Genomic DNA, 22,867 nt, shown 5'->3' with positions numbered 1-22,867 from the left:
TGCTGGTGTAGGTCCACTGTGTTTTATCAAGATCAAAGTCAGCGCAGCCGTCTACCAGGAAATTTTAGAGTACTTCATGCTTCCCTATGCCGACAAGCTTTTTGGAGATATACATTTCATTCTCCAGCAGGACTTGGCACCTGTCCACAATGCCAAAAGTACCAATTCCTGGTTTAAAAACAACAGTATCACTGTGCTTGATTTGCCAGCAAAGTCGTTTGACCTTAACCCCATAGAGAATCTATGGGGTATTGTCAAGCGGAAGATGAGAGACACCAGACCCAGCAATGCAGACGAGCTGAAGGTTGCTATCAAAGCAACCTGGGCTTCCATAACAGCTCAGCTGTGCCACAGGCTGATTGCCATGCCGCATTGATGCCGCAATTGATGCAAAAGGAGCCCCGACCAAGTCTTGAGTGCATTTCCTGAACATACATTTCAGTAGGCCAACATTTTGGATTTTAAAATCATTTTTTCAAGCTGGTGTTATAAAGTATTCTAATTTACTGAGATAATGACTTTTGGGTTTTCATTGGCTGTAAGCCATAATCATCAACATTAACAGAAATAAACACGTGAAATAGATCACTATGTTTGTAATGACTCGATATAATATATGAGTTTCACTTTTTCACTTTTTGTATGGAAGAACTGAAACTTTTTGATAATCTAATTTTGTGAGATACACCTGTATACATATTATTATTTTCCATAATTCCCTGCCAGCTCTATACATTCTGTATACATATATCCAGGCACTACTAACCACGATATTTTTGAGCTCTTATGGTTACACGGATAACCCACTAGAAGAACCACAGTCAAAAAGTCCAATATATACAGAATATAGAAAACTTTATTAAGATAAATAACAGGTATTTCAATAACAGTAAAAGATGATCACCGTGCTACCCACAGCACGCACAAAAATGGGACAGGGGAAGGTAGCCTTACATCGCATAGCATATTATATGGAATGACCCTGCATGATGAATATAACATAAAAAATGCAAGTAAATGCCGGTCAGTTCATACGTCAGTAATCAAGGGCACAAACTGCCAACACATATATAGCGGTAAGAACAGCCGAAGTAAACATATACATACCGGTCAACCGTGTAGATAGATGAAATGTGATGAGTGGGCATACCACCCCCGTCCCCCCGACGCGCGTTTCGGCAAATGCCTTTTTCCCCCTTGAGCCTAGGGTGGAAAATGCAGCAGCTACCAGTGAATTTCAAAAATAAAAATAGATGCTCCATACCGTTCATTATGGCCCCATAGCTGTGCCATATAGTGCTCTGCACCGTTCATTATTGCCCCATAGATGTACCATGGAAAGGTGTGCCATATAGTGCTCTGCACCGTTCATTATTGCCCCATAGCTGTGCCATATAGTGCTCTGCACAGTTCATTATTGCCCCATAGCTGTGCCATATAGTGTTCTGCACCGTTCATTATTGCCCCATAGCTGTGCCATATAGTGCTCTGCACCGTTCATTATTGCCCCATAGCTGTGCCATATAGTGCTCTGCACCGTTCATTATTGCCCCATAGCTGTGCCATATAGTGCTCTGCACCGTTCATTATTGCCCCATAGCTGTGCCATATAGTGCTCTGCACCGTTCATTTTTGCCCCATAGCTGTGCCATATAGTGCTCTGCACCGTTCATTCTTGCCCCATAGCTGTGCCATATAGTGCTCTGCACCGTTAATTCTTGCCCCATAGCTGTGCCATATAGTGTTCTGCACCGTTCATTTTTGCCCCATAGCTGTGCCATATAGTGCTCTGCACCGTTCATTATTGCCCCATAGCTGTGCCATATAGTGCTCTGCACCGTTCATTCTTGCCCCATAGCTGTGCCATATAGTGCTCTGCACCGTTCATTCTTGCCCCATAGCTGTGCCATATAGTGCTCTGCACCGTTCATTCTTGCCCCATAGCTGTGCCATATAGTGCTCTGCACCGTTCATTCTTGCCCAATAACTGTGCCATATAGTGCTCTGCACCGTTCATTCTTGTCCCATAGCTGTGCCATATAGTGCTCTGCACCGTTCATTTTTGCCCCATAGATGCTCCATATAAAGCTGTGCCATTGCTGCTGCTGCAATAATAAAAAAAAAAATGCCATACTCACCTCTCTTGCTTGCAGCTCCCAGCGTCTCGTCCCGGCGTCTCTCTACACTGACTGATCAGGCAGAGGGCTGCGCGCACACTATATGCGTCATCGCGCCCTCTGACCTGCACAGTCAGTGCAAGAGGACGCAACGACAGAGCGGCGCCCGGCGTGTGGAACGTGGACAGGTGAATATAAAATACTCACCTAGTCCCGCCGCTCCTGACGCTGCCCCTGCCTGTCACACTGTCTTCGGGTGCCGCAGCCTCTTCCTGTCAGCGGTCACTGGCACCGCTCAGGGGAATGAATATGCGGCTCCACCCCTATGGGAGTGGAGTCCATATTCATTTCTCTAATGAGCGGTCCCACGTGACCGCTGAACAGGGGAAGAGCTGCGGCAACCGGAGACCGTGGGACGGGCAGGGGGAGCGCCAGGACCGCCGGGACTAGATGAGTATGCCTCAGCGCCCTCTCCCCCTCACCCGCCGACCCTGCCGCCCACCGTGACTCGAGTATAAGCTGAGAGGGGCACTTTCAGCCCAAAAATTTGGGCTGAAAATCTCGGCTTATACTCGAGTATATACGGTAGATCTCTTCTTTATCTGTGATTGCCTGGTCACAGATTTATGTATTCTCATTATTTATGAGGTGCTATGCTCAATTTTTGAGACATATAGGTATAACAGTATGTTCACTGCATCCTATAGAGCTGGATATATATAGTCTATACCCTGCACCCTATAGAGCTGGCTATATATACATAGTCTATATACTGCACTGTAGATAGCTGGCTTTATATATTATATACACTCACCCTATAGAGCTAGTTATATACAGTCTATACATTGCAAACTATAGACCTGGCTATATTCATTATACACACTGCACCCTATAGATTGGCTATATACAGTCTATACATTGCACCTTATAGAGCTTGCTATTTACAGTCTATACATTTTTATCTCTATTGCTGGCTATATTCAGTCTATATACTGCACCCTATATAATTGGCTATATGCAAGTTGGCTGTGTACGGTATATACACTGCACCCTATAGAGCTGGCTGTGTACAGTATATACTCAGCACCCTATAGAGCTTGTTGTGTACAGTATATACTCTGTACCCTATAGAGCTGGCTGTGTACAGTATAAACACTGCACCCTATAGAGCTGGCTGTGTATAGTATATACTCTGCACCCTATAGAGCTGGCTGTGTACAGTATATACTCTGCACCCTGTAGAGCTGGTTTTGTACATTATAAGCACTGCACCCTATAGAGCTGGCTGTGTACAGTATATACACTGCATCTATAGACCTTGCTGTGTATAATCTTTACCTTATAGAATAGTTGAATTCTCAGAATACAACTTTACGTCTCGTGCATACATTGCATTTCTTGACAGTTTAGGAGTCTATAGTAAATAACTTCTGGAACGATCTACTAATGTGACATCTGATTAGTTCTCCGCTGTCTGTATAATGTAACATATACAACCCCTGGGGGATGTTCATTCCATTTAATTTTGTAGAAAAAAAGCAGATCACAGACATGGCACAAAACTAAAGTCATTTGAAATGGCAACTTTCTGGCTTTAAGAAGCACTAAAAGAAATCAAGAACAAAAAATGTGGTAGTCAGTAATGGTTACTTTTTTTTAACCAAGCATAGGGAAAAAATTATGAAATCACTCAATTATGACGAAAAAATTATGGAATCACCCTGTAAATTTTTATTCCCAAAACTAACACCTGCATCAAATTAGATCTGCTCGTTAGTCTGCATCTAAAATGCAGTGATCACACCTTGGAGAGCTGTTGTACCAAGTGGACGGACATGAATCATGGCTCCAACACGAGAGATGTCAATTGAAACAAAGGAGAGGATTATCAAACTCTTTAAAGAGGGTAAATCATCATGCAATGTTGCAGAAGATGTTGGTTGTTCACAGTCAGCTGTGTCTAAAATATGGACCAAATACAAACAACATGGGAAGGTTGTTAAAGGCAAACATACTGGTAGACCAAAGAAGACTTCAAAGCGTTAAGACCAAAAAGCAATATCTCTCCAAAACAGGAAATGCACAACAAAACAAATGAGGAACGAATGGGTGGAAACTGGAGTCAACGACTGTGACCGAACTGTAAGAAACCGCCTAAAGGAAATGGGATTTACATACAGAAAAGCTAAACGAAAGCCATCATTAACACCTAAACAGAAAAATACAAGGTTACACTGGGCTAAGGAAAAGCAATCTTGGACTGTGGATGACTGGATGAAAGTCATATTCAGTGATGAATCGCGAATCTGCATGGGGCAAGGTGATGATGCTGGAACTTTTGTTTGGTGCCGTTCCAATGAGATTTATAAAGATGTCTGTCTGCCTGAAGAGAACATGCAAATTTCCACAGTCATTGATGATATGGGGCTGCATGTCAGGTAAAGGCACTGGCAATGTACATTTTTAATAAATGCATAAGTTTATGTTGATATTTTGGACACTTTTCATATCCCATCAATTGAAATGGTGTTTGGGGATGATGAAATCATTTTTCAAGATGATAATGCATCCTGCCATAGAGCAAAACTGTGAAAACATTCCTTGAAAAAAGACACATAAGGTCATTGTCATGGCCTGCAAATAGTCCGGATCTCAATCCAATTGAAAATCTTTGGTGGAAGTTGAAGAAAATGGTCCATGACAAGGCTCCAACCTGCAAAACTGATCTGGCAACAGCAATCAGAGAAAGTTGGAGCCAGATTGATGAAGAGTACTGTTTGACACTCATTAACCCCTTCATGACCCAGCCTATTAGACCTTGCCGTTTTTTGCAATTCTGAACAGTGTCCCTTTATGAGGTAATAACTCAGGAACGCTTCAACGGATCCTAGCGGTTCTGAGATTGTTTTTTCGTGACATATTTGGCTTCATGTTAGTGGTAAATTTAGGTCAATAAATTCTGCGTTTATTTGTGATAAAAACGGAAATTTGGCGAAAATTTTGAAAATTTCGCAATTTTCACATTTTGAATTTTTATTCTGTTAAACCAGAGAGATATGTGACACAAAATAGTTAATAAATAACATTTCCCACATGTTTACTTTACATCAGCACAATTTTGGAAACAAAATTTTTTTTTGTTAGGAAGTTATAAGGGTTAAAATTTGACCAGCGATTTCTCATTTTTACAACGAAATTTACAAAACCATTTTTTTTAGGGACCACATTTGAAGTCAGTTTGAGGGGTCTATATGGCTGAAAATACCCAAAAGTGACACCATTCTAAAAACTGCACCCCTCAAGGTGCACAAAACCACATTCAAGAAGTTTATTAACCCTTCAGGTGCTTCACAGCAGCAGAAGCAACATGGAAGGAAAAAATGAACATTTAACTTTTTAGTCACAAAAATTATCTTTTAGCAACAATTTTTTTATTTTCCCAATGGTAAAAGGAGAAACTGAACCACGAAAGTTGTTGTCCAATTTGTCCTGAGTACGCTGATACCTCATATGTGGGGGTAAACCACTGTTTGGGCGCACGGCAGGGCTTGGAAGGGAAGGAGCGCCATTTGACTTTTTGAATCAAAAATTGGCTCCACTCTTTAGTGGACACCATGTCACGTTTGGAGAGCCCCCGTGTGCCTAAAAATTGGAGCTCCCCCACAAGTGACCCCATTTTGGAAACTAGACGCCCCAAGGAACTTATCTAAATGCATAGTGAGCACTTTGAACCCCCAGGTGCTTCACAAATTGATCCGTAAAAATGAAAAAGTACTTTTTTTTCACAAAAAAATTCTTTTAGCCTCAATTTTTTCATTTTCACATGGGCAACAGGTTAAAATGGATCCTAAAATGTGTTGGGCAATTTCTCCTGAGTACACCAATACCTCACATGTGGGGGTAAACCACTGTTTGGGCACATGGTAAGGCTCGGAAGGGAAGGAGCGCCATTTGACTTTTTTTTTTTTTTTTTTTTATAAATCTGTTTATTGAGTTTTTCAACATAGTATAAGACAATCAAAACAGTAATATTAAATACAACCATAGTTCTTTCCCTGTGAACCCACCCTTAGCCCACCCTTTAAACTTTTAAACTTTTGTGTGCACATCTTTTACAACAAAATTATGTAATTGGTGAACGACCACCAATCCGTTGTAGTAGGTACCATTGCGTGTTTTCAAATTGAGTACGGAGTTTCTCCTTGGTTTCCGGAGGAAGTGAGGGAATAAAAAGAGACCATGTACTCAGAAACTTACCCGATAACCTCTCTTTGTTAGACTGAGCCTCTAACCACTCCATTTTAAACAAGAAATTGATTTTTGTGTATATAAGAGAAAGCGGTGGGGCCACCGGATTCAGCCAATGCTGTAATATGCTTTTTCTAGTGGCCGAGGCCCAGATCACTAAAGTTGCCTTAATGTGTTTAGGCCATTTCTGATTTGTATCGTCTATAATGTTAAAAATGGCCCATTGCGGCGTGAGTGTAAAGCTAATCCCGCACAACCTCTGTAGCTCAGAATGCACATTGGCCCATAGATCTCGAATCTTTGAGCAACCCCACAGATGATGAAAAATGTCAGTGTTACGCAGCTTACACTTTGAGCACAAGTACACGTTTGAGGGAGTCATTCTAGCTTGTAAGTATGGAGTGACGTAGGCTCTATGTAAAATCAGAAGAGCCATGTCAGTATAGCTGCTGTATGTAATAAATTTTCTCTGTATCATAGTTGCTTCAAGAAAATCTCCTGCTTGGTAACCTGTAAGATCTCCAGACCATTTTGCGGCCCCTGTAGTCTGACCATCCCACGACCATTTCCTTCTTATTACTGAGTAAATAGAACTTATTGATGACGGTTGGGACCTCGTATTTCTAATAAAACAATCCAGATTAGTCTTCCCACCCTCCACCCCCCCTGCAGGAAGGCATTTCTGAACCAGACTACGCGCCTGAAGAAACAGAAAGGGTTTGTTATCAAACAATGGAAAACGGAGCGAGGCTGATTCAAAAGAAGATTATAGAAAAGTTAAGATCTAGCATATCTATTGCCTGTCTGCACCCCTGAGTCGCCAACTGAGTATAAAATGGCGGAGCTTTACCCCCCAAAAAACCTGGGTTCTTAAGGAAGGGCTGAAAAGGGGAAATCCCAGCACTCAACCCGCAAAGTCTCCTACATCGTCTCCAAGTCAGCACTGTCTGCCAGAGTGTTGGGTATTCTTGTAATTCCGCCGGGATCTCCTCCCCTCTCAAATGTAGCAGTGCCACCAGCGAGATATATGGGCACATCTGTTGTTCTAGACTCACGTTAGCAAAATGAGAGATACCCCTTATCCAATCCATGGCAAATCTGAAGTTAGCAGCTAGGTTGTACCTGCCTATGTCCGGGAAATTTACACCTCCGTCTTTCTTTATCGCTTGTAATTTAGTAAGGCCGATACGCGTCCTGCCCCCCATGCCCCAAATAAATTTTCGAAACCTAGAGTTAAGCAAATTAAGATCCGTCCTAGACAGCAAAAGGGGCAGGGTCTGAAAGGCATAGAGAAGTTTAGGGAAAATAATCATTTTGATCAAGTGGCACCTGCCTGTGAATGATAATGTGAAGTGTTTCCATGAGTGTAGGAGACTAGTTATTGAAGCTATCAGTGGTTTATAATTAACTGTGTACAAATTAGATATATCTGCTGTCAGCCAAATCCCCAAGTATTTAATTGACCCTTGACTCCAGTGAAATGGGAACATTGGATCATGTAACCTTCCAGTTCTAAAAATTGCCAGGGCCTCTGATTTACTATAGTTAACTTTAAAGCCCGAGCACGAGCCAAAATCACTCAAAATTCTCATAATGGCCGGAACTGCTTGGGCTGGATTGGCGATGAATAAAAGAATGTCGTCTGCAAATGCTGAGAGTTTAACAAAATTTGTTCCCACCTTAACCCCTTCAAAAACCACTTCATTCTGCAATGTTTTCAATAGCGGGTCTAATGCCAAATTAAATAGCAGGGGGGATAGGGGGCATCCCTGACGAGTTCCCCGTTGGATTTCAAATGGTTTAGATAGAATGTTATTCACTGACAACCTAGACATCGGATTCTTGTAGATTGCTTTTATAGCCTCACAGAACCAGGGGCCAAAATTACGGAAAGCTAGCAGGTCATGCAGATAGTCCCATGCCACTCTATCAAAAGCCTTGTCAGCGTCTAGGCTGACCACGATTGATTTTGTGTGCTTTTGTGCTCTACAATAGGATATGGCTCCCAAGGCTGTTCTGATATTGTAAGTAATAGATTTCCCATGAACAAATCCGGTTTGTTGTGGTGAGATTAGGTTAGGGATAATTCTTTGGAGTCTATCGGCCAATATTTTTGTAAAAATTTTAAAATCGGAGTTAAGTAAGGATATTGGCCTGTACCCTTCCACCCGCATATGATCTTTACCCGGCTTTGGGAGGACTATGACTACCGCCTCATTGAAACGATCTGGAAGATGTCCCCCCTTAACCATTTCATTGTACAAATCACAGAGGTGGGGTGCCAGGCTAGGTCCTAAAATTTTATAATGTTCATTGCTAAACCCGTCTGGGCCCGGGGCCTTGGAGATTTTGAGCCCGTTAATAACCTGTAAAATTTCAGAAGAGGATATAGGGGCATTAATTGTCTCTCTCTCTTCTTCGGTTAATGTTGGTGCTAAATGATTTTTGAGGAATTTCTCGTTCTCTGTTCCCCCCTTAGGTTCCAATTTGTATAATTCGCTGAAAAAGAGTCTAAATTCCTCTACTATTTCTGCGTCATTAGATATTTGGTGTCCATTATGGTGTAGTATTTTGTGGATCTTTGCTCTTTTCCTATAGGGTTTTGTAAGTGAGGCCAGAACCCTACCTGGCTTATTGCCCCACTTGTAAAATTTGTGTTTCTGGTAATCCAGATTTATCAAGGCCCTTTCGTGTGCCAAAGCCTCCGCGTTCTCTCTAGCCTCTAAGAACTTTTTCTTAGTTAGAGGGTTATTATTTGTTTTAAATGTCTTGTAGGCCTGTGTCAACGAGTTTTGTGTATCTATGGTTCTTTTCATCAGGTCTTTTTGTGACTGACGTAGGAGATAATCTGACCTCTTATTACTGCTTTTGACGCCATCCAAAACAAATGTGAGTCGTTCCAATGAACTTGATTGTCCTGTTTATATGTTTCCCACGCCATTTGTAGGTGTTTCTTAAAATCATCTGATTGATAGAGATAGGATGGAAAACGCCACCCCCTCTCCTGATGTATTGGAGATACCAATCTGGATTTGAATGTCACTGGAGCATGATCTGAGATGTGGATGTTGAGTATGTCTGTCTGCATTAGTGTGGAGAGCAATGAGGAGTGCAGGAGCCAGCAGTCTATCCTTGCATGAGAATCATGTACGTGAGAGTAATGGGATTAATCCCTTTCAAGAGGGTGTTGTAGTCTCCAAATATCCACTAGTTCCAGATGTTTTGAAAGTGAATGAATGCTGTTTCCTTGTGATAGTCTGAGTGGTTGTTGAACCGGATCTATCCATGGAGGCATCAGTCACCTCATTGAAATCGCCTCCTATAATCACCCTAGAAGTGTCCCACCCCGCCATACCTTCTAATATTTTGACTGGAAACTGTGCATCCGGTGCATTAGGGGCGTAAACATTGACCAGGCTATATCTTATCCCCTCAATTGCAATCGTGGCCAATAGAAATCTACCCTGCGGGTCCTCTAAGGTATCGATGACTTCATACTTAAGACCATTGTTGATTAATATGGCCGCAAAGTGTGTATTTCCTGCTAAGCAGAGAAGGGTGATTATTCTTTATCCAGTGCGTTTCCTGCAGGAAGATAATGTGGAAATTTTGTTTATGTAGAAAATGTAAAACTTTTTTCCTCTTAATTGGGGAATTCAGCCCATTAACATTCCATGAGCACCAATGTAAAGAATGGATTGTGGTATCTCTAACATTATCTTGGTTTGTCATTAACCCACACCTGTTCGATTATACATTTGTCCAGTATGTAAATACTCTACATGAGGTCTCCACTCATCCCAGCGAGTAAGCGTGAGACCTCGCCACATAGAAACAGATTGGATGTGCACACAGTTATCCCTCCCTCCCCCCCCAACCCCAACCCCCAAAACTTTTATAACTATCATCAGAAATCTTAACTGTAAAATGAACATCCTACAGAAAGAAGATGTGCCACTCAATGGGCAGTGGGTCAACATTAAATATCCAACATCACCGACAATGAAAGAATCCTGGTAGAACCCCTCGTTCAAGTCGGGCTAGAGTTGGCAGGTGGGTGGATCTCCCCACGAAGAAACTCCAGAGCCTTATTTGGGTCACTGAAGGCCCAGTTCTTCCCCGCCGAATTGAATCGCAGAATTGAAGGATATTGCAAGCTGAACCGAATGTTATTTTCCACTAGAATTCTGCAGGCTGGGTTAAAGGCTTTACGTTTTGCTGCCACGGTAGCCGAATAATCCTGGAACAAGAGTAACTTATGATTGTCATATAGCAGAGATCTCTGTTTTCTGTAAGCCGAAAGGATACGGGTCTTGTCTTGAAAGTCAAGGACTTTGAATATGATTGGTCTTGGTCTGCCTCCGTCTCCATCTCTAAGCGGTCCCAGCCTGTGGGCTCTCTCCACGGCTAATGCACCTGATGGTAGTGAGATGCCAAGAGATTTTGGGAGCCATTCTGAAGTTAGTTTAACCAATTCTGATGAGGGGACAGATTCGGGTATGCCTATGAGCCTCAGATTGTTGCGGCGGGATCTGTTCTCAAGATCATCCACCTTGTCCAGGAGGTCTGAGATGTCTTTTTCTTTATTAGTCAGATTGTCCTTGAGAGCCTTAGTGGAGTCTTCCAAGTCTGAGATTCTCTGTTCTGCTTCTGCTATGCGCCTTCCCTGGGTGTTGACTTGTGACAGAATTGAATCTAAGGAGGACTGAAAGGCCGCCAGGCGGTTGTCAGTTACTGGCGTTAACCGATCTAAGATGGCATCTGCTATGGATTGTGTGTTCTCATTATTGGTCTCCGATGCCTGAGGGGTTGGAGATGCGCCAGCTTGATTGCGCATGGAGCTTCTGCCAGCTTTGACATTTTTGCCCATAAATTTATCCATAATGAGATGGAAAGGGGGTCTGTTATATTATGTAAAGGAGTCAGCGATGTTGCGATAAATGTCACTCACATGTAGCAGCTAAATTGAAAGATATGTCAGTCTGTGCTGCTTGCTATCCTCTTCCCCCATTCAGCTTCTTATAAGTCCTGTATGTGACCCCTTTTGTCCCAGGCGATGTCAGACCTGCAGCCTATATATGGGCACAGTCAGCGGTGATATTTTATTTTGAGAGGGGCTGCGCTATCAGGAAGGCTTAGGAGGGATGTGCAGGTATTTGGCCCTCCAAGCTGCAGCGCTAAGTAGTCTCAGGGCCCGACACGTGGGCCTGCAAGATGGCGCCGGATTGCCTCCGTCACCTGCCTTTCCCTCTCCTCCACTCTTACCGCTGATCCAGCCGGGGGAGTCGCTCGGTCTCGTCGGCGCTGCTCACCGGTGTGCCGCACCTGACCGGTGATCTTAGTGGGAGTTCGGCGGGTGTATCGCCGTCGGGGATTCCCGCTGTGCAGGTTCCGCCGTGTGCCGCACAGACTTCGGCGCTGCCTGCGCCCTGTGACTCCGGGGCAGCCGGAAAGCTGGGTCAATGCCACCGACCCTTGTCCGGTCCTTATCCTGGCGCTGGGCTTAATTAAAGTCCGGGTTTTCACCTCCTGAGAGCCCGCGATCCAGGAGCTTATCTAAAATGCGGCCATCTCGTAGCTCCGCCTCCCGGAAGTCCCTGCCATTTGACTGAAAAATTATTTCCATCGTTAGCGGACACCATGTCGCGTTTGGATAGCTCCTGTGTGCCTAAACATTGGCGCTCCCCCACAAGTGACCCCATTTTGGAAACTAGACCCCCCAAGGAACTTATTTAGATGCCTAGTGAGCACTTTAAACCCTCAGGTGCTTCACAAATTGATCTGTAAAAATGAAAAAGTACTTTTTTTTCACAAAAAAATTCTTTTCGCCTCAATTTTTTCATTTTCACATGGGCAGTAGGATAAAATGGATCATAAAATTTGTTGGGCAATTTCTCCCGAGTACGTCGATACCTCATATGTGGGGGTAAACCACTGTTTGGGCACTCGGCAGGGCTCGGAAGGGAAGGCGCGCCATTTGACTTTTTGAATGGAAAATTAGCTCCAATTGTTAGCGGACACCATGTCGCGTTTGGAGAGCCCCTGTGTGCCTAAACATTGGAGCAACCCCACAAGTGACCCCATTTTGGAAACTAGACCCCCCAAGGAACTTATCTAGATACATATTGAGCACTTTAAACCCCCAGGTGCTTCACAGAAGTTTATAACGCAGAGCCATGAAAATAAAAAATAATTTTTCTTTCCTCAAAAATGATTTTTTAGCCTGGAATTTCCTATTTTGCCAAGGATAATAGGAGAAATTGGACCCCAAATATTGTTGTCCAGTTTGTCCTGAGTACGCTGATACCCCATATGTGGGGGTAAACCACTGTTTGGGCGCACGGCAGGGCTCGGAAGGGAAGGCACGCCATTTGGCTTTTTAAATGGAAAATTAGCTCCAATCATTAGCGGACACCATGTCACGTTTGGAGAGCCCCTGTGTGCCTAAACATTGGAGATCCCCCAGAAATGACACCATTTTGGAAACTAGACCCCCAAAGGAACTAATCTAGATGTGTGGTGAGGACTTTGAACCCCCAAGTGCTTCACAGAAGTTTATAACGCAGAGCCATGAAAATAAAAAAAAAAAATTATTTTCTCAAAAATGATCTTTTAGCCTGCAATTTTTTATTTTCCCAAGAGTAACAGGAGAAATTTGACCCCAAAAGTTGTTGTCCAGTTTCTCCTGAGTACGCTGATACCCCATATGTGGGGGTAAATCACTGTTTGGGCACATGCCGGGGCTCGGAAGTGAAGTAGTGACGTTTTGAAATGCAGACTTTGATGGAATGCTCTGTGGGCGTCACGTTGCGTTTGCAGAGCCCCTGATGTGGCTTAACAGTAGAAACCCCCCACAAGTTACCCCATTTTGGAAACTAGACCCCCAAAGGAACTTATCTAGATGTGTGGTGAGCACTTTGAACCCCCAAGTGCTTCATAGAAGTTTATAATGCAGAGCCGTGAAAATAATAAATACGTTTTCTTTCCTCAAAAATAATTATTTAGCCCAGAATTTTTTATTTTCCCAAGGGTTACAGAAGAAATTGGACCCCAAAAGTTGTTGTCCAGTTTCTACTGAGTACGCTGATACCCCATATGTGGGGGTAAACCAGTGTTTGGGCACATGCCGAGGCTCGGAAGTGAAGTAGTGACGTTTTGAAATGCAGACTTTGATGGAATGCTCTGTGGGCGTCACGTTGCGTTTGCAGAGCCCCTGATGTGGCTTAACAGTAGAAACCCCCCACAAGTGACCCCATTTCGGAAACTAGACCCCGAAAGGAACTTATCTAGATGTGTGGTGAGCACTTTGAACCCCCAAGCGCTTCATAGAAGTTTATAATGCAGAGCCGTGAAAATAATAAATACGTTTTCTTTCCTCAAAAATAATTATTTAGCCCAGAATTTTTTAATTTTCCCAAGGGTAACAGGAGAAATTTGACCCCAATATTTGTTGTCCAGTTTCTCCTGAGTACGGTGATACCCCATATGTGAGGGTAAACTACTGTTTGGGCACATGCCGGGGCTTGGAATTGAAGTAGTGACGTTTTGAAATGCAGACTTTGATGGAATGCTCTGCGGGCGTCACGTTGCGTTTGCAGAGCCCCTGATGTGCCTAAACAGTAGAAACCCCCCACAAATGACCCCATTTTGGAAACTAGACCCCGAAAGGAACTTATCTAGATGTGTGGTGAGCACTTTGAACCCCCAAGTGCTTCATAGAGGTTTATAATGCAGAGCCGTGAAAATAATAAATACGTTTTCTTTCCTCAAAAATAATTATTTAGCCCAGAATTTTTTATTTTCCCAAGGGTTACAGGAGAAATTGGACCCCAAAAGTTGTTGTCCAGTTTCTCCTGAGTACGCTGATACCCCATGAGTGGGGGTAAACCACTGTTTGGGCACACGTCGGGTCTCAGAAGGGAAGTAGTGACTTTTGAAATGCAGACTTTGATGGAATGGTCTGCGGGTGTCACGTTGCGTTTGCAGAGCCCCTGATGTGCCTAAACAGTAGAAACCCCCACAAGTGACCCCATTTTAGAAACTAGACCCCCCAAGGAACTTATCTAGATATGTGGTGAGCACTTTGAACCCCCAAGTGCTTCACAGACGTTTACAACGCAGAGCCGTGAAAATAAAAAATCATTTTTCTTTCCTCAAAAATTATGTTTTAGCAAGCATTTTTTTAGATTCACAAGGGTAACAGGAGAAATTGGACCCCAGTAATTGTTGCGCAGTTTGTCCTGAGTATGCTGGTACCCCATATGTGGGGGTAAACCACTGTTTGGGCACACGTCAGGGCTCGGAAGTGAGGGAGCACCATTTGACTTTTTGAATACGAGATTGGCTGGAATCAATGGTGGCGCCATGTTGCGTTTGGAGACCCCTGATGTGCCTAAATAGTGGTAACCCCTCAATTCTAACTCCAACACACCCCTAACCCTTATCCCAACTGTAGCCACAACCCTAATTCCAACCCTAACCACAACCCTAATTCCAACCCTAACCCTAAGGCTATGTGCCCACGTTGCGGATTCGTGTGAGATATTTCCGCACCATTTTTGAAAAATCCGCGGGTAAAAGGCACTGTGTTTTACCTGCGGATTTTCTGCGGATTTCCAGTGTTTTTTGTGCGGATTTCACCTGCGGATTCCTATTGAGGAACAGGTGTAAAACGCTGCGGAATCCGCACAAAGAATTGACATGCTGCGGAAAATACAACGCAGCGTTTCCGCGCGGTATTTTCCGCACCATGGGCACAGCGGATTTGGTTTTTCATATGTTTACATGGTACTGTAAACCTGATGGAACACTGCTGCGAATCCGCAGCGGCCAATCCACTGCGGATCCGCAGCCAAATCCGCACCGTGTGCACATAGCCTAATTCTAAAGGTATGTGCACACGCTGCGGAAAACGCTGCGGATCCGCAGCAGTTTCCCATGAGTTTACAGTTCAATGTAAACCTACGGGAAACAAAAATCGCTGTACACATGCTGCGGAAAAACTGCACGGAAACGCAGCGGTTTACATTCCGCAGCATGTCACTTCTTTGTGCGGATTCCGCAGCGGTTTTACAACTGCTCCAATAGAAAATCGCAGTTGTAAAACCGCAGTGAAATGCGCAGAAAAAAACGCGGTAAATCCGCCATAAATCCGCAGCGGTTTAGCACTGCGGATTTATCAAATCCGCAGCGGAAAAATCCGCAGAGGACCAGAATACGTGTGCACATACCGAAACCCTAACCCTAGCCCTAACCCTAACCCTACCCCTAGCCCTACCCCTAACCCTACCCCTAACCCTAACCCTAACCCTACCCCTAACCCTAACCCTATTCTAACATTAGTGGAAAAAAAAAATTTCTTTATTTTTTTATTGTCCCTACCTATGGGGGTGACAAAGGGGGGGGGGTCATTTATTATTTTTTTTATTTTGATCACTGAGATATAATCTATCTCAGTGATCAAAATGCACTTTGGAACGAATCTGCCGGCCGGCAGATTCGGCGGGCGCACTGCGCATGCGCCCGCCATTTTGGAAGATGGCGGCGCCCAGGTTGAAGACGGACGGGACCCCGGCTGGATCGGTAAGTATGATGGGGTGGGGGGGGGACCACAAGGGGGGGATCGGAGCACGGGGGGGGGGGGGGAATCGGAGCGAGGGAGGGGTGGAACGGAGCACGGGGGCGTGGAACGGAGCACGGGGGGGCTGGAAAGGAGCACGGGGGGGGTGGAACGGAGCACCGGGGGGGTGGATCAGAGTGCAGGGGGGGTGATTGGAGCACGGGGGGGGGGGGTGATTGGAGCACGGGGGGAGCGGACAAGAGCACGGGGGGGAGCGGAGCCCTGTACTGAGGGAAGCCGGAGCAGTGTACCGGCCAGATCGGGGGGCTGGGGGGGCGATCGGTGGGGTGGGGTGGGGGCACATTAGTATTTCCAGCCATGGCCGATGATATTTCAGCATCGGCCATGGCTGGATTGTAATATTTCACCAGTTATAATAGGTGAAATATTACAAATCGCTCTGATTGGCAGTTTCACTTTCAACAGCCAATCAGAGCGATCGTAGCCACGAGGGGGTGAATCCACCCCCCCTGGGCTAAACTACCACTCCCCCTGTCCCTGCAGATCGGGTGAAATGGGAGTTAACCCTTTCACCCGATCTGCAGGGACGCGATCTTTCCATGACGCCACATAGGCGTCATGGGTCGGATTGGCACCGACTTTCATGACGCCTACGTGGCGTCATGGGTCGGGAAGGGGTTAAGACCATGCCTCAGAGACTGCAAGCTGTTATAAAAGCCAGAGGTGGTGCAACAAAATACTAGTGATGTGTTGGAGTGTTTTTTTTTGTTTTTCATGATTCCATAATGTTTTCCTCATAATTGAGTGATTCCATAATTTTTCCATATGCTTGGTTAAAAAAGGTAACCTTTACTGACTACCACATTTTTTGTTCTTGATTTCTTTTAGTGTTTCTTAAAGCCAGAAAGTAGCCATTTGAAACGACTTTAGTTTTGTGACATGTCTGTGATCTGCTCTTTTTCTACAAAATTAAACTACTGAATGAACATCCTCCAAGGTCAGTGATTCCATAATTTTTGCCAGGGGTTGTATTCATCTACCGTAGTACTTATGTACGCCCTTATGTAGTTTGTCAGTTAATATTTAGTAAAGTGGCTGTAGCATCCAGTGACGTATTGCGTTTTTCTCTTTTGGAGGAAAATCTCTCACTCTCTCTCTTGCTCTCTCTCACTCTCTCTCGTCTCCCTGGAAATTTCTCCATTGAAATTCAGGCAACAACGGATCAGTCAAAACACTGGATGCGTTACACACGTTTTTCACTATTTTCACGACGTACGTCGAAACGTCACAACAACGCATTACGACGCCCGCCAGCAGACGGAAGTGTGAAAGAGGCCTAAGAAGTAATGCACAGTTTCTTTTACTCTGGTAACGCCTCCTGTTTGAGGGGCATCATGGTGGGAGAATTTTCACCATGAGTTTAATCTGCATTGCAGCGACCTGAGACTGAACTCCCTCCTGGCCTCTCCCAATTCACGCCTGGCAAGCATAACTGGTGCATGGCTGTTCTTTTATGCTCCTGGTTATCCATTGTATGTGTTACACATAATAACTCCATAGATCACTGATGTCCTCAAAGTTTGTAAACAGATCTGGGTGGTGATCTGGTGTAGACAAGAAAAGAAACTGAATTACATGCTTTTATACCTGACAGCAGCAGTAGGTGACGCTGCAGCAGTGATGGTGCAACCTGCCTTTTGATATAGATAGTCTAGCCTGCAGGCTGCAACATAGTATGAATAGTGATGATAGCATGTCTAACTGAACTAGAATGGTGCACCACACAGGATAATATTATGTGTTTGGCTTTGTCAGGGGTAGGAAATCTTTTTTCTGTGCAGGGCCATTTAGATATTTATACCATCCTTCGGGTCCGTACAAACTCCACCCACGGAGTACATCTTGACTCTGGCACTGGTTACAGGACGTAATCTTTCATTGCATGCCCTTCAATGTTCAGTAGTGAACACTGCATGTGTGTGCTAACAGAGCAAGAAGAAATTAATGAGCTGGTTGTAATCAAAATACACCTCCCTGCCCAAGAATGCGGTCCCTGAGAATCTGCTCGAGGGCCTGATAAAAGGTCATCAAGGGCCGTAAATGGCCCTGGGGCCTGAGGTTCCCCACCCCTGGGCTATGTTCACACTTTGTGTTTTTGCTACTTTTTTTGCTGCAAATTTTAAGTTGCGTTTTACAGTACCAGCAAATGCTATGAGATTTCAGAAATATCATGCACACATATTGGTTTTTTTTTCTGACTGAATTGGAAAACTGCAGCCTGTCACTTCTTTCGATGTTTTTTTCACCCATTGAAAGCAGTGAGTAAGTTAAAAAAGTGCAGTAATACAATGCAAGTATCAGGTGCAAAAAGGAGGTACAGCAGTGTATGAATCCCATTTATTTTTGTGATTGTTTCCAAATGTAAACCATAATGCCTTGGTGTCCTCACCTGAGAATGGCAGTGAGGATTAGTACACTTTAATTAAATTAGTGATATGTGTAAAGTAAACATTAGCTGACCAAGGTATGAAATTTAACAATGCCTGATCAACCCAAGGGCTGACCAAAGTGCAAGAGTAAACAGTGTCTTACAAACTTAATTCTCTGCCAATGTCTTAAGGTACCGTCACATTAAGCGACGCTGCAGCGATATAGGCAACGATGCCGATCGCTGCAGCGTCGCTATTTCGTCGCTGTGTGGTCGCTGCAGAGCTGTCATACAGACAGCTCTCCAGCGACCAACGAAGCCGAAGTCCCCTGGTAACCAGGGTAAACATCGTGTTACTAAGCGCAGGGCCGCGCTTAGTAACCCGATGTTTACCCTGGTTACCTAAAAAAAAAAAAACACTACATACTTACATTCCGGTGTCTGTCCCCCGGCCTCAGCTTCCCGCACTGACTGTGAGCACCGGCCGGCTGTAAAGCAGAGCGGTGATGTCACCGCTGTGCTTTACGGCCGGCCGGCGCTCACAGTCAGTGCGGGAAGCTGACGGCGAGGGGACAGACACTGGAATGTAAGTATGTAGTGTTTGTTTTTTTTAACTTTTACAATGGTAACCAGGGTAAACATCGGGTTACTAAGTGCGGCCCTGCGCTTAGTAACCCGATGTTTACCCTGGTTAGCAGTGAAGACATCGCTGAATCGGCGTCACACACGCCGATTCAGCGATGTCTGCGGGAGATCCAGCGACGAAATAAAGTTCAAACTTGCTCTTTGCAAGCAGCTTCTTTACTGCCAAGAGATAGGGGTTTTGCCTGCAGTAAAAAAGTTGCAAAAATGCAACGTGTGAACATAGCCTTAAAGGGAAGGTGCCATCAAAAAATTTTTTTTTCAGAAATTGTAAAAATTTAAAGAATTAATGATTACATTTTCTTAAAAAATATTATCATTTGTTTATAATTTAGTAAACTATGAAAAATAATTTGAAAAGTTTTGGAATTTCCACTTTTAACCCCTTACCGGCATCGGACGTACTATACCGTCCGATGCCGGCTCCCCTGCTTTGATGCAGGGCTCCGCGGTGAGCCCGCACCAAAGCCGGGATATGTCAGCTGTTTTGAACAGCTGACATGTGCCCGTAATAGGCGCGGGCAGAATCGCGATCTGCCCGCACCTATTAACTAGTTAAATGCCGCTGTCAAACGCAGACAGCGGCATTTAACTACCGCTTCCGGCCGGGCGGCCGGAAATGACGTCATCGCCAACCCCCGTCACATGATCGGGGGTCGGCGATGCTTGGGAATGGTAACCGTAGAGGTCCTTGAGATCTCTATGGTTACTGATTGCCCGTCGCTGTGAGCGCCACCCTGTGGTCGGCGCTCACAGCACACGTGCAATTCTGCTACATAGCAGCGATCAGCAGATCGCTGCTATGTAGCAGAGCCGATCGTGCTATGCCTGCTTCTAGCCTCTCATGGAGGCTATTGAAGCATGGCAAAAGTTAAAAAAAAAAGTTTAAAAAAATGTGAAAAAAATAAAAAAAACATAAAAGTTTAAATCACCCCCCTTTCGCCCCAATCAAAATAAATCAATAAAAAAAATATCAAATCTACGCATATTTGGTATCGCCGCGCTCAGAATCGCCCGATCTATCAATTAAAAAAAAGTATTAACCTGATCGCTAAACAGCGTAGCGGGAAAAAAATTCGAAACGCCAGAATTACGTTTTTTTGGTCGCCGCGACATTGCATTAAAATGCAATAACGGGCGATCAAAAGAACGTATCTGCACCGAAATGCTATCATTAAAAACGTCATCTCGGCACACAAAAAATAAGCCCTCAACCGACCCCAGATGATGAAAAATCAAGACGCTACGAGTATCGGAAAATGGCGCAACTTTTTTTTTTTTTTTTTTTTTTTAGCAAAGTTTGGAATTTTTTTTCACCACTTAGATAAAAAATAACCTAGTCATGTTTGGTGTCTATGAACTCGTAATGACCTGGAGAATCATAATGGCAGGTCAGTTTTAGCATTTAGTGAACCTAGCAAAAAAGCCAAACAAAAAAACAATGTGGGATTGCACTTTTTTTTGCAATTTCACCGCACTTGGAATTTTTTTCCCGTTTTCTAGAACACGACATGCTAAAACCAATGATGTCGTTCAAAAGTACAACTCGTCCCGCAAAAAAATAAGCCCTCACATGGCCAAATTGACGGAAAAATAAAAAAGTTATGGCTCTGGGAAGGAGGGGAGCGATAAACGAACACGGAAAAACGAAAAATCCCCCGGTCATGAAGGGGTTAAACACTAGGGGGAGCAGCTGCTGAAATTTCAGAAAAACCTAGTGTACAACTAGCTCACATTACTGCACTGCAGTAATTATGGGCGGAGTCTGCTGACGTGTGTGATGTCTCCTCTCCTCCCCTTCTGGGTGTTTGCTAAGGGATTAGAGAGGATGATATTCAGGAACCCAGTGAGCAGCCATTTTGTTGGTGACTGCAGAGTAAGGCAGGCTGCCGTCACACTAGCAGTATTTGGTCAGTATTTTACATCAGTATTTGTAGCCAAAACCAGGAGTGGAACAAATAGAGGAAAAGTATAATAGAAACATATGCACCACTTCTGCATTTATCACCCACTCCTGGTTTTGGCTTACAAATACTGAGGTAAAATACTGACCAAATACTGCTAGTGTGACGGCAGCCTTATACTGACAAGTAGACAGTCACCGAGGATGGCAGGCAAAAAAGATTCTGGGAGATATGTGGTGGAGGGAGCAGGGTGACAGCAGCACAGAGTATTTCAGGAGAGCAGTGTGCTGGTCTATGGGGGCCCCCTGTTCGGTGCGCGGAGCAGCCATGGATTGTACATAGAGCGCTGTCTTTTATACACATGGATGGACCATCTGCTTGTCTGCTCCACAGAAATCCAGGAAACATTTCTGCGGATTGATGGCCTGTTCTGATCCAGACTTTGCATACAGACCCCATTCCCCTCCTCAGATCCTGTCTTCCCCATCCTGTCCTGGCAATGTGTGAAAGCGAGGCGACAGGCGCAGTCTGGGGTGATGCTGGGAAGGAAATGTAGCCATATAGTAACGATAAAAATGAGACCCCTCTCTTCAGCTGCCTCACCAGCCTTCCCCTGACTACACCTAACTGGAGGTCATGCTGCCCCCTCTATTACCCCAGACCCGCGTGCAGGTGCTCAGCCAGAACCACCCTAGAATGGGCCCGCTTTCTGAAGATAATACTGCCATAGTGTTCTCACATAATACCGCCATATAGATCACACACAATACTATCAAATAGATCACACAATACTGTCATACAGTTCTCACATAATACCACCATATAGATCACACATAATACCGCCAATGTTCTCACATACCGCCATATAGATCACACATAATACCACCAGTGTTCTCACATACTGCCATATAGATCACACATAATACTGCCAGTGTTCTCACATACCGCCATATAGATCACACATAATACCGCCAGTGTTCTCACATACCACCATATGCTTCTCACATAATACCGCCATATAGATCACCCATAATGCCGCCACATAGATCTCACATGTATTGTAAATACTCGGCCAGAATAAAGTCCTTTATTAATCTTTTTTATACCATACCGAACGCATAATCCTCGACTCCCTCATCTCCCACAACAAAAATAATAAACCACAATGGTGAAAGACACGCAGGGGGGAGAGGAGTGCATAGGAGAGGATTAGATACTGACTGCTGAGCCGTGTATCTAATCCTGTCCTGTGTGATACTGTGCTGCGCCATGTATCTAATCCTATCTTGTGTGATACTGTACACAGGACAGGATTAGCTACACAGGACTAGATTAGCTACACAGGACAGAGGTAACAGTGGTAGATGGTATATAGAGGCAGGCAGCAGTGGTAGATGGTATATAGAGGCAGGCAGCAGTGGTAGATGGTATATAGAGGCAGGCAGCAGTGGTAGATGGTATATAGAGGCAGGCAGCAGTGGTAGGTTGTATACAGAGGCAGGCAGCAGTGGTAGGTGGTATACAGAGGCAGGTAGCGGTGGTATACAGAGGCAGGTAGCGGTGCTATACAGAGGCAGGCAGCAGTAGTAGATGGTATATAGAGGCAGGCAGCAGTGGTAGATGGTATATAGAGGCAGGCAGCAGTGGTATATAGGGGTAGGTAGCAGTGGTATATAGGAGCAGGTAGCAGTGGTATATAGGGGCAGGTAGCAGTGGTATATAGGGGTAGGTAGCAGTGGTATATAGGAGCAGGTAGCAGTGGTATATAGGAGCAGGTAGCAGTGGTATATAGGAGCAGGTAGCAGTGGTATATAGGGGCAGGTAGCAGTGGTATATAGGGGCAGGTAGCAGTGGTATATAGGAGCAGGAAGCAGTGGTATATAGGGGCAGGTAGCAGTGGTATATAGGGGCAGGTAGCAGTGGTATATAGGAGCAGGTAGCAGTGGTA

General features: G+C 44.5%; 1 protein-coding gene across 3 annotated transcripts in view; it reads left to right on the top strand.

Annotated features, from left to right (window-relative positions):
• The window catches only part of ANKRD6 (ankyrin repeat domain 6), a 330,735-nt gene that overhangs the window by 25,807 nt on the left and 282,061 nt on the right, over window positions 1-22,867 (top strand). The window contains exon 2 of one of the 3 annotated variants that reach the window (XM_069726364.1): window positions 16,834-16,942. The exons of the other annotated variants lie outside the window; for them this stretch is intronic. The gene's annotated coding sequence lies outside the window, so the exon portion shown is untranslated. The remainder of the gene's footprint in view (window positions 1-16,833; window positions 16,943-22,867) is intronic. 3 annotated transcript variants of the gene reach the window in all.

This window comes from Ranitomeya imitator, chromosome 5 (genome assembly GCF_032444005.1).
Source record: "Ranitomeya imitator isolate aRanImi1 chromosome 5, aRanImi1.pri, whole genome shotgun sequence".
Lineage (NCBI taxonomy): Eukaryota > Metazoa > Chordata > Amphibia > Anura > Dendrobatidae > Ranitomeya > Ranitomeya imitator.
This window is presented reverse-complemented; position numbering and strand designations above follow the sequence as displayed.